The sequence below is a fragment of the Silene latifolia genome, chromosome 4, assembly GCF_048544455.1.
Source record: "Silene latifolia isolate original U9 population chromosome 4, ASM4854445v1, whole genome shotgun sequence".
Lineage (NCBI taxonomy): Eukaryota > Viridiplantae > Streptophyta > Magnoliopsida > Caryophyllales > Caryophyllaceae > Silene > Silene latifolia.
Genome location: NC_133529.1, coordinates 104,154,872 through 104,167,592, shown reverse-complemented (window position 1 = coordinate 104,167,592; position 12,721 = coordinate 104,154,872). Strand labels below are relative to the sequence as shown.

Genomic DNA, 12,721 nt, shown 5'->3' with positions numbered 1-12,721 from the left:
CAAATAATGCGGTGAATTGGGCACCACCTTCATTTTCTCGGGATTAGGAAGGGGAATAGAGTTCCTATCAACACCATCTACCCGGATTTGCCAATAGTTTTGCCCATCATTCGGGTTGGTTTTTAACCAATTAAGGTTATGGTAGATATAGTTCTTGAAGAGCATTGTATCCCCCACGACGTACCGCATCCCATTCAAATTCAATCGGCGGTTCAATCGTTTGGCTAGGTGGGTGATGAGTCCACCCACCACAATAGAGGTCCTTTGGCCCGGGGAATTACTAAGCCTATGGAGGTTTAAGGCCATATGATGGGCAATGTCTATTTTTAAGGTTGTAGGGTTGGAGCAAAGATAGGAGCCGAGTATTTCCATCTCCTCCGTATGGAAGTTATGGTTTTCCTCCCGGCCAAAAACAGTCCAACCCATATACCGGTGCCAAACCCGAATAGCCGCATTATGTTCGGTATTAGCGGCTCTCTTGAGGCGGATGTTATCATCTAATCCAGTTATGGCCTTCCATAAGTCCCCAATATCAAAGGTCTCGGGGGCCTTGTGAGGAGGGCTCGTGTCAAGCCCGAAATGAGAGGCAAAGGTCGGTAGGGTCAAGGAGTGGTCTTTGTTCATCAAACGGAAATGCAAGAATGCGACCTTTTGGGTTTGGCGATGCTTGTCTATCCTAAGGGAGCTCAAGAATTCCCAAGTAAGACGGGCATACGTTTTCTCATGAATCCCATACATATACTTCATTCCTACGCCTTCAAACAATTCCAAGGTAACTTGATCTAGTCCTAATTCCCTCATAGATTGTCTATCAATAAACCGGGTTGGGGTAAGAGGAAGTTGTTTAAATAGAACGAATTTACCTTTCATTGTGACGGAGACAAATTGGAGGTCCGGGAAATTCGGGTCGGAACTCATGTCATTAGCCGCCGCCACCATCTCGGCTTGTTGAAGTGCTAAATCTCCCTTCCCCACTCTCTTTTTTGGTGCCATTTTTCTGTGATTGAGAGAGGGTTAATGGAGGGGAAGGTTGTTGTGATGATTTGGTGGTGTTGGATTGGTTGTTGGAGGTGGTAGGAGGTGGTGGTTGTGGATTTGGGTGAAGGGGGTTAGGGTTTAGAGGGAGAAATAAAGGAGGAAGGAGACGAAATAATGAAAGGAATAGGGGAAATTTCGTGTTTAATTTGCGATCAGAGGGCTCCCAGCCGGTCAGACAACCGGCTGCCGGTCACCCGGCTGGGAGAACATGCCTTTTCGAAATAATTTTGAAACTTTACAGAAACTTCCCAACCGGTCAGACACCGGCCGCCGGTCACTCGGTTGGGAGAACATCCTCACTTTCATTTCTTTACATTTGCGTTCCCAGCCGGTGGACTGGCTGCCGGCCGATCGGCTGGGACTCCTCTTCATCTCTTTTCCACCAATTTTTCCTTGTATATGTATTCCCAGCCGGTGGACCGGCTGTCGGCCGACCGGCTGGGACTCACCATCCTTATAAAATTGAAAATTTTCAAACAACTTACATAAACTTCCCAGCCGGTCAGAAGACCGGTGGCCGGTCACCCGGCTGAGAGTTCCCTCATAACTCAAAAACTTCAATTTTCTTCAAATCTTACAGAAACTTCCCAGCCGGTTAGAAGACCGGTGGCCGGTCACCCGGCTGGGAGTACATTCAAGCTCGTCTTCTAAGTTATTCCCCTTTCTCACGTTCCATCATCAATTAGCCTTTGTTTGCGCGTTTTCCTTTTTCAAAGCCGACTCATCATGTCGGAAAGAAGCTAATTGATGGTTATACACTTGTTCTTCATCCAAAATCCCAATTCCTTCAAGATGACGACCGTCATCAATCGTAATGTCAAGTATCATCGATCCCAACAAAACTCTCATAAACTACCTAAATGCATGCTATATACTAATGGTGATTCTTTTGGAACTCCACCAAACCAAAGCTTGTTCAATTTTAAGATTACTCATCCCCCAAGGATGGGGGATCTTCCAAATCAACTTCATTACGGGTCTCAATTGGTAGACCTTTATAGAAGTACTTAACTCGATGACCATTCACTTTGAAGCACTTTCCCTTATCATTCTTCAACTCAAAGGAACCGTAGGGAAACACGGTGACTACCTCAAATGGTCCCGACCATCGAGACCTCAACTTTCCGGGAAATAGTTGAAAACGGGAGTTGAAAAGTAGCACCTTATCACCCACACCGATCTCCTTTCTTGTAATCTTCGAGTCATGCCATTTCTTGGTCCTTTTCTTGTAAAGTCTTGCACTTTCATAAGCATCCATCCTCAACTCGTCAAGTTCATTGAGTTGAAGAAACCTCTTGTTTCCCGCGACATCTAAGTCATAGTTGAGCTCTTTGAGGGCCCATCTTGCTTTATGTTCCAACTCGAGAGGTAGGTGACAAGACTTACCATAGACCAACCGGTAAGGAGTAGTGCCGATTGGGGTCTTGTATGCGGTTCTTAGAGCCCACAACACATCATTGAGCTTAGCACTCCAATCCTTCCTAGACTTGTTTACAACCCGCTCCAATATAGCGTTGATTTGTCTATTGGAAACTTCCTCTTGCCCATTGGTTTGGGGGTGGTATGCAAGAGCTACCTTATGCCGGACACCGTACTTTTTGAGGAGTGTGTAGATGGTGCGGTTGATGAAATGTGACCCACCATCACTTATAACGGCCCGGGTTACTCCAAAGCGGGGGAAAATGTAGTCTTTGAAGAGCTTGGTGAAGACCTTTGAGTCATTGGTAGGGGCGGCGATTGCTTTGATCCAGTTGGACACATAGTCCACCACAACTAATATATATTGGTTGCCAAATGAAGATAGGAATGGTCCCATGAAATCCATCCCCCACACATCGAAAAGCTCAACTTCCAAAATGTTGTTCAATGGCATCTCATCTCTTCTCCCAATGTTACCTCTCCTTTGGCAAGAATCACAAGAGTGCACCATAGCATACGCATCTTTGAACAAGGAGGGCCAATAGAAGCCACAATGAAGAGCCCGAGCTTGGGTTCTAGATGTGGACAAGTGCCCTTCATAAGCGGTAGAATGGCAAGCTTGAAGGATCGCACGACCTTCTTCTTAAGAGACAGATCTCCGGTAAATCCCATCATTGCATCTTCTATGGAGGTAAGGGTCCTCCCACACATATCTCTTTGATTCATATCTCAACTTCTTCTTAGCTTGGTTATCGAATTCTTCGGGGATAAAGCTAGAACTCAAGAAATTGGCTATGTCCGCATACCAAGGGGTGGAGTGGGTAATAGCAAGGATAGAATCGTCGGGTAACCATTCATCAATAGGGACTCCATCGTCTTTATCCCCTCGGGATTCCTTAGTTAACCTCGATAGATGATCCGCCACAAGGTTTTCGGATCCCGGCTTGTCCTTAATCTCTAGATCGAATTCTTGAAGGAGTAGTACTCATCTCAAAAGTCGGGGTTTAGCATCCTTCTTCACCATCAATTGTCTCAAGGCGGTGTGGTCGGAGTAAACCACCACCTTAGATCCAACAAGGTATTGCCGAAACTTTTCAACGGCATGAACAATCGCTAACATTTCCTTCTCGGTTGTAGAATACCCGCATTGTGTTTGGTCAAGGGTCTTACTTGTATAATATATCACATGATGCTTCCTATCCACCATTTGCCCAAGGACCGCACCAACCGCGAAGTCCAAAGTATCGCACATGATCTCGAAGGGAAGGCTCCAATCCGGAGCCCGGATTATTGGGGCCGTGACCAATGCTTGCTTCAACCTATGAAAAGCTTCAAGACAAGGTTCATCAAATACAAAAGGGGCATCTTTGAGGAGTAATGAGGTCAATGGCTTTGCTATATTTGAAAAATCTTTAATGAAATGCCTATAGAATCCGGCGTGGCCTAGAAAACTCCTCACCCCCTTTACATTGGAAGGAGGTGACAAGTTTTCTATAACGGCAACCTTAGCACCATCAACCTCAATACCCCTTCTAGAGACAACGTGGCCGAGTACAACCCCTTCCTCTACCATAAAATGGCATTTTTCCCAATTTAGGACGAGGTTGTGCTCCTCACATCTCTTCAACACATTATTCAAATTGTCAAGTCCATGATCAAACGAGTCCCCATGGACACTAAAGTCGTCCATGAAAACTTCCATGCTTTTCTCTAGAAAGTCCGAGAAGATTGTCATCATGCACCTTTGAAAGGTGCCGGGCGCATTGCAAAACCCGAATGTCATCCTACGATAAGCATAGACCCCTATGGGACAAGTGAAGGTAGTCTTTTCTTGGTCCTCCGGGTGAATGGGGATTTGGAAGAACCCGGAGTAACCATCTAAGATGCAATAATATGCATGTCCCGCGAGCCTCTAAAGCATTTGGTCTATAAAGGGAATCGGGAAATGGTCTTTAAGGGGGGCGGCATTAAGTTTCCTATAGTCGATACACATCCGCCATCCCGTCACCGGTCTAGTAGGTAGGGTGGTCTCATCTTCTTGTTCAACCATTTGCACCCCCTTTCTTTGGTACTACATGAACCGGACTAACCCATTTAATATCCGTGATTTGATAGATAATCCCGACCTCAAGTAACTTTAGGACTTCATTTTTGACAACCTCGGCCATTTTGGGGTTAATCCTCCTAAGACCATCTACTTTGGTTGACTCCTCTCTTCCAAGACTATTCTATGCATGCACAAACTCGGGCTTAAACATTTGATATCATCTATGCTATACCCAAGTGAGCCTCTATAAGTTCTCAAGGTTTGCAAAAGTTTCTTTTCTTGTGACTCACTTAGGTTAGCATTTATGATTACCGGATAAGCCTCCCCCTCATCAAGGAAAGCATACTTGAGTGAGGGAGGTAAGGGTTTGAGTTGTACCTTTGGAGGGAGAAAACCCTTCACTTTCTTCAAGAGTTCTTCATCAACTTCATGATCTTCCTTCATAGCTTCATCATGCAAGGAGATTTGAAAAACCTCTTCCATTTCCATTTCTTCTCGGGATACTTCATGCACTACTTCATCAATCAACTCAATAGTGCTCAACCTTTCTATTCTTGGTCCTTTCATCAAATTTGGGAGGTTAAATTCGACATTGTTGCCCTCAATTTAGAAGGTTAGCCGCCCATTCTTCACATCAATAAGTACTCCTCCGGTAGCCAAAAATGGCCTACCTAGGATGATGGGGGTATGGCTATCCTCCGGAATATCAAGGACAACAAAATAGGCGGGAATTAAAAGCTTTCCAACCTTGACGGGTACGTCTTCAAGCACCCCCATAGGGCGCTTGACGGACCTATCCGCCAATTGGAGAGTCATGGTAGTTGGAGCAAGGTTTTGAATGCCAATTTTGTTTGCAACTTTTAAAGGAATAACACTCACACTTGCTCCCAAGTCACAAAGAGCTCTAGATATAGGAACACCACCAACTACACATGGGATTGAAAAGATTCCCGGGTCACCGAGTTTAGTGGGCATTTTGTTAAGGATATGAGCACTACATGCCTCTTCCATATCCACTATCTCCTGGTCACCCAAGACTCTTTTCTTGGTCAAGATGTCTTTTAAAAACTTTGAGTAAGTTGGCATGTTCATAATCACTTCCGTAAAGGGTAGGGTAACCTCAAGTTTCTCAAGCATATCACAAAACAAGGAATACTTAAGGTTTTCCCTACTCTTAATGGCTCTTGAAGGGTAAGGAATTTTAGGAACAAGTTGAGAATTGGAAGATACCTTTGGAGGAACCGAATTCTTTGTTACCTTTTTAGTGTGTTGAAAATGTACTTCTTCAATAGCTTCTTCCTCATAAGGGAGGTCTTCCACATATCCATCAACATCCTTGTCCACTTGAATTCCCCTTCTTGACGAATCTTCACAAGCGTTCTTCCCTTTCTTGTCTTCACTAACTTTACCCGACGGTACCATGGGTGAGCTTCCCTCTTCACCATTCATTTCCAACCCATTTTATAGGCTTATCGCGTACCTATGCAAAGATAATTACCCTAGACAACAAGTTAATGTAGCAATAGGGGTCGAACACAAGGAAACGGGAATTACTTCGTGAATTGCTATGGGTAGATTTTTATCAAGGTCGATTACGATTTGGGTTGATTTGTTAGATGGTTTGATGATTAGAAAATAATAAAATAAATGATAAAAGGAGTCTAGGGAAGTCGGGTCACACATGCAAATTATGTAAATGCTTAAATTAAACATAGGAGTTGATAAATGTTAATTGTTTAGGCTTAGAGACACCCACCTTACGGCATTAGTGTCAACCATAGACCGGGTCCTAGAGAAACTCTCGTCCATGACTAGGTCGTCCTACTACACATGCTTAGTCTAATTCAATTCCGTGCCTCTCGACTTTTAGAACGAATGAACAAACTTAATCAATGAATAAGGCCTTTAAACAAAGATTAAACATTAAGGTGCAAACATGTGATAGAACAATTTAGACAATATTATATCAACCTAATTTAACATTTTACAAATACTTTTTATGCATGACTCCCTTCATTCCCTAGACAAAAGATACTACTCTAACATGGTGGAAATGTAAATTAAACTAATGATAAATGAAAACATGAATAAGAAATTACCTTGAAATTGGAAATGAAAATGGAAGAACAATACTTGTAATATAAATAACTTGTAAATGTAAATTGTTTTATAACTTGTAATGTAAATAGAAAATGTAAATAACATAAAGTAAATCTAAACTAAACTAAACTAAAAGCTAACCTAAACTAACTACTAAATTTAGAGAGAATTATGAGAAATATGAACAATATTATTATTAACTTATTTTATCATGTTTATGTATTAGATTTATGCATGGCTCCCCTAGCCCTTAGACTAAGAGATTTAGCTACTCATACTAAAATGTAAATTGCAAACTATATTGTAAGAAATATTAAACATGGTTATAAGATTTATATTAATTAGATGATATAACATGAGAAAAGAACAATGCTAATGTAAAATGGAATACTTGATTATAAACTATGTGGTAACTAAAATAGAAATGTAAAATTGCAAACTAGAAATAGAAATACCTTAATAATAGAGAACTTGTATGGAAGAACAATGTATAACCAAAAGCTTGAAATAACTTAGAACCAAATGTTTGAACAACTACAAGATTAACTCATTTGTAAACTAATATGAAAACTATTGAGAGAATTATAATGCTTAAGGCTATTGTAAACTAAAACTTGGACGTAAAATTGGATGCCTAAGACCTCGGAACACCTCTCCTATTTATAGGAGAGGAAGAGAAAAACGTAAGCCATCAATGGTCATGCAACCCCGATCGGGGTCATGTGATCCTCGGTTAATTCTCTTAATTCTCCTCTTAATTGCGAAGGGTATCCAATGTTGGTGATTAATTGTGCGATTAATCACCCGATTAATGCTAGCATTTGGCATCTTAGGAACTTTTAGAATCCCATGCTTTCCCATTGACTTGGACTTTGAAGTTGGGCTTGATTTTGGTTGTTGACAACATTTGAATTACACAATTTGATCCACCAATTTCTTCATGCTAACCCATGCCAATACTCCATGCTAGTCCAAAACTTGGTTTCATTTAGCCATAGTACTCTAGTAGCTCATCTTGTAGTATTTTAGCTCCAAAAAGCTTAAGTATCCTACAAAATATGTTAAGACAAGCAAACACACTAGAATAACAAATATTAGCTCACAACACTATGATAAGTGCCAAATGACATGTAAAATGAAGCTAATTTAGGGGGTGAACGTATATAAAATATGCACTTATCAAACTCCCCCAAGCTAAACCCTTGCTTGTCCCCAAGCAAGAAACCAAATCCCATCAAATGCAATATCCCAACAAGCTTAGCATAATGATTTTTGAAACCCGAAACAACATGGGCAAGGAATAAAGCAAAGCATGGTTGAGATTTACATGACGGCGTAGCGTAGAAAACTTTGAATGAACCTTTAAGCTCTTGCATGATCCTTTGACTTATGGACTCTCACGGGGCACTCAAACTCTTTTTATGTGAAAGGACAATTTTGTGAATAGACACTCAACTATCCTCGACTTATAATAATGTGCCCGCAATCTAATATGGTAATCAATCAAAACTAGTAAGCCAAAACAATCAAATGCAAGCATGATAAAGAAGCCAAATGGGTAGGAAGAAGGCAATAAACATGGGTAAGAAGGGAGAACAAATGAATTATGGTAATGTGGAGCTAAGTCAAGCTAGCAACTACCATATTTGTAAAGGTTCTCAATCCCAATTCCAATCCAATTTTGCAATTCAAACCATGAGAAAATCCTCCAAAATATATGAATAATGCTTGAGAAATTCTCACATCTTTTCTTCTTCTCTTTTCTTTCTTTTAAATTCATACTTCCTTTTTTTTCTTTTCAATTCATGCTTTTTTTTTTCATTTCTTTTTCTTTCTTTTTTCTCATCTTTTTCATTCTCATTTTTTTCATCTTTTTCCATTTTTTTTCTTTCATCTCTTTTTTTTTCCTCTTCTTTGAGCATTAAGACCAAGCTCACATGATATTCAAACTTTGAAACAAATTTCAATTGAGCACCCAAACAAGACCAAACAAGCTACTAGCTCAACAAGGTAGGCAAGTTATAATGTAGCTAGGGAAAATTGTTTGTGAAGGGGTCAAGAAGGCAATTATATTCATGTGAATGGCTCCAAAATGCTATAACAAGTGAATGCATGCTTACCAAGAGATGACATGAGAACCATACTTGTGTGTTTTGATAAAACACACATCATAAGGAGAGCTACACTCACCTAAGAGAGACCGGATATGGATGCATCGGTCAAAAAGAGGCTCTACCTTACCATTTTGTAGCTTGCCACAAGTCAAGATCAAGCCCATTCGGTTCATTCTTCATCTCCCACCTACTATGTCAAGACATCCCCATGTAGCTAATATCCCAACATGAAAGAATAAATCATTAGCAACAAGCCACTATTAGGATAAGCAAAGAGGAAAGTAGGCTACAAGCAAGCACAAAGCAAAAATTTCTCTCAAAAATTTTCAAATTTTCTATACTATATGCAAACTACGCTATATGCAAATGCAATATCTCCCCCCAAGCTAAACATCACATTGTCCTCAATGTGCCAACTAATCAAATCACCCAATCAAACCATAAAAATGGCTCAAAGCACAAAACAAGAAGGACTAGAGGTTATGTTTAATGGGATGCAAGATCTAAACTAAAATGCAAAGCAATTAAAACTTACTCGATTTGCCAATCTCCCCCAAGCTAGCATGAATTCGGGGGGATGTAGATGTTTCTTTGTGATCAAAGTGAAAAATAGTGAAGAAAAATGGTAGAGAAAGAGAATGAAGGTACCATCGGGTTTCTATAAGAATGAAAAAAACGATTCACTCTTTACCCGCATAAGGAAGAAAAGCCAAAATTTCACAGAACCACGACCCCGATCGGGGCCACCAACCCCGATCGGGGTTGACCTCCTCTTCAGGTTTTGCCTTTTTTCCGCATTGATTTAATTCCCTTCTTGTTTCTCGAAAACCACGTCCCCGAACGGGGTTGTTGCATGGGGCTGCGTCCCATATTCACTCTTCTCCATTTCCACCTATAAAAATCACAAAAAGAAACATCATCAAGTCGAACATTTTATTACTAATATACAAAAAAACAATAAATTGCAGAAAATTAAAAACAAAAAATAAATAATAGCAATAAAAAGCTTGGGTTGCCTCCCAAGAAGCGATGGTTTAACGTCCCGCACGACGTAAGAAGCTAATTGATTCAAATTTTATTCTTAAGCTTGCCACCAACCAAGCTCCATGTCATAGCTCCTTTAGCATTCCGCAACCATTTGAAATTGTTCAAATAAAATTTCCTTTTCTTCTTTTTGGCACTCTTAGCAATAGTGCCCTTAGAATCGTCACCTACAAAGCAAACAACACCCATATCGTCCTCGAACGGATCTATTAGTGAGGATCCAAGCATAGTAGAGGCATAAGAAGAGTCCACAGTGCTAAATAAATAACAAGACTCTTGTAACATTGGGCTTCTAACGGTGTTGTTTTTGCTAAAGGAAACCCGGTCATCACCCACTTCCAAAGTCAACCTCCCATTTTTCACATCAATTAGCGCACCCGCGGTGCGTAAAAATGGCCTACCCAATATAATTGGGGTTTGTAAGTCCTCGGCCATATCAAGTATGAGGAAGTCAACGGGTATGAAAAACTTACCAACTTTGACGGGAACATCTTCTAAGACACCTAGAGGTCGCTTTAAAGAACGGTCCGCCATTTGCAATGTAATACTTGTGCATTTTAAAGCACCCATGTTAAGTTTTTCACAAAGGGAATAGGGCATGACACTTACACTAGCACCTAGGTCGCAAAGGGCCTTATCAATGGTATATTTGCCTATAGTGCAAAGAATAGAATAGCTACCGGGGTCCTTAAGTTTCGGGGGAGACTTATTTTGTAAGAGTGCACTACACTCTTCGGTGAAAGCAATGGTCTCAACCTCATTGAAGGATTGCTTCTTTGAGAGAATTTCCTTCATAAACTTTGCGTAGGAGGGGACTTGGGTAAGCAATTCTAAAAATGGGACGGTGACTTGCAAATTCTTACAAACTTCCAAAAATTTAGCAAACTTACCTTCCTCCTTGTGCTTTGCTAGACGATGAGGAAATGGTATTTGAACAACTTCGTTGGGAGGAGCATCCTCCACATCTTTCACTATCTCTTTCTCATTCTCCTTGGGAGCATCCACTTTCTTTGAAACGGCATCACTCTCCTTAGCATTAGGAGAGATTTCTTCAACAACCACCCCATCACTTTCTTTTGGCATAGGAGACCCAACATCTTTGGTATCAAGCTTGCTCTTCCTCTTTAGCATCAACAATCGATGAGGAAATGGCACACGATCTTGAACAATAGGCTCTTCACTAGCCTTCTTTTTGTCATTTCCCCAAGCTTAGCCTTTTTAACAACCACCTCTTCATCCAAAGTCATGGATGGCCCATCATAGCTTGAACCACTTCTCAAGGAAATAGAATTAGCGGTTTCATGTGGTTGCTCACCTTGGGGAGGTAGTTGGCCGTTCTTCCTTTGAGAGCTAGAAGCGGCTAGTTGAGCCACTTGTTGTTCCAACATCTTGACTGCGGCACTATGAGCTTGATCATTTTTTTGAATTTGAGCCAACAAGTCCCTTTGCATTTGGATTATCATGCCCTCGAGCTTACCAACTCCTTGATTGTTTTGTTGGCCATTTTGTGGTGGATTTTGTTGGTAATTGTTTTGTGAGGGCCTTTGTTGATTTTGATAACCCGGTGGAGGGATATACTTTTGTTGTTGAGGGACATAGGCATTTTGTTGTGGTGGGGGTTGAGGGTTAAGCACATTATTGCTAGTGTAAGACAAGTTTGGATGAAATTTTGAATTCGGGTTATATGTGTTGGAAAATGTACCCGGTGGATATGAACTCTGTCTTAGAGCTTGAAAAGCATTTACCTCTTCCATAGGAGCTCGGCAATGAGCGGCATAGTGGCCCGCACCTCCACATCCATCACAAACGATGATTTGGCTCGTTGAAGACACAACATTGAGTTGTTGAATGGAATCCTTAGCATCTCTCTCCGCCAATTGTTGTTGGAGCAAGGCAATTTGAGCTAGCAAAACGGAGTTGTTAGAGGATTCTTCTATACCTTTGGATGGCACAACTCGGGAATTGACATATTGGGCATCATGGATCGCCATAGATTCGATTGTGGAATGAGCAAGATCGGTGTCAATTTGATCAAACCGCCCATTGTTGGCGGAATCAAGAATCCTTCGGGACTCGGCACAACATCCATTATAGAATGTTATTGCTAGAAACCAATCATCTAGCCCATGATGTGGGCATTTCCTTTGAAGCTCTTTGTACCTCTCCCAAGCTTCATATAAGCTCTCAAGAGCTTGTTGACGGAATCCAGTGATTTGGCTCCTTAAGGTTTGAGTTTTCTCCGGTGGAAAAAACTTTTGATAAAAAGCAAGAGCCAATGTCTCCCAATTGGTGATTCCCAAGGTGGTGCGGTCAAGGCTATTGATCCAAAGCTTGACCTTGTCCTTCAAAGAGAAAGGGAAAAGTATTTCCCTTATTTGGGCTTGGGTGACGCCCGTTTGCCGGATCATGGAGCAATAGTCACAAAAGTTTTGCACATGCAAATTGGGATCCTCCAAAGGACTTCCTCCAAATTGCTTTCTCTCCACAAGGCTAATAAATGTCGGTTTGATCTCGAAGTCCGGCGCGGTGATTTGAGTAGTGGTGATACCGACCGGTAGCATGGCCGCGGTGGGCTTTGAGTGATCGGAAAGTCTCACCATCTTTTTGGTAGTAGATGGTGATGGTGGTGGAGATGATGAACAAGAAACCTCCTCCTCTTCAAGAACCTCTAGATCGTCTAAGTAAGACTTTCTAGCACTTTCAACTTGTATGGGAGAAGTGGCTTCTTTCACTTCCTTCCAAAATCGTCGTCTTCTCCTAAAGGTTTTCTCGGGCTCGAAATCCGGTGAAAGCAATTCTCCACTATGAGAGGACCTGGGCATAAGACAACAATTTCTAGGAAAATGATAAGTAACGGTCTCAAGGAACAAGTGTTCCCCAAGACAAAGGAAAACAAGATAAAAATCGACAATTCAAAAAGCAATAAAACCGTTTCCCCGGCAACGGCGCCAAAATTTGA

At 41.3% G+C, this 12,721-nt stretch overlaps 1 non-coding gene across 1 annotated transcript; it reads left to right on the top strand.

Annotated features, from left to right (window-relative positions):
• Window positions 1–11,883: 11,883 nt before the first annotated feature.
• Window positions 11,884–11,991, top strand: LOC141654224 (small nucleolar RNA R71). The gene has a single exon (XR_012547788.1). It is a non-coding gene; the product is annotated as a small nucleolar RNA R71 (small nucleolar RNA).
• The last annotated feature ends 730 nt before the right edge of the window (window positions 11,992–12,721 follow it).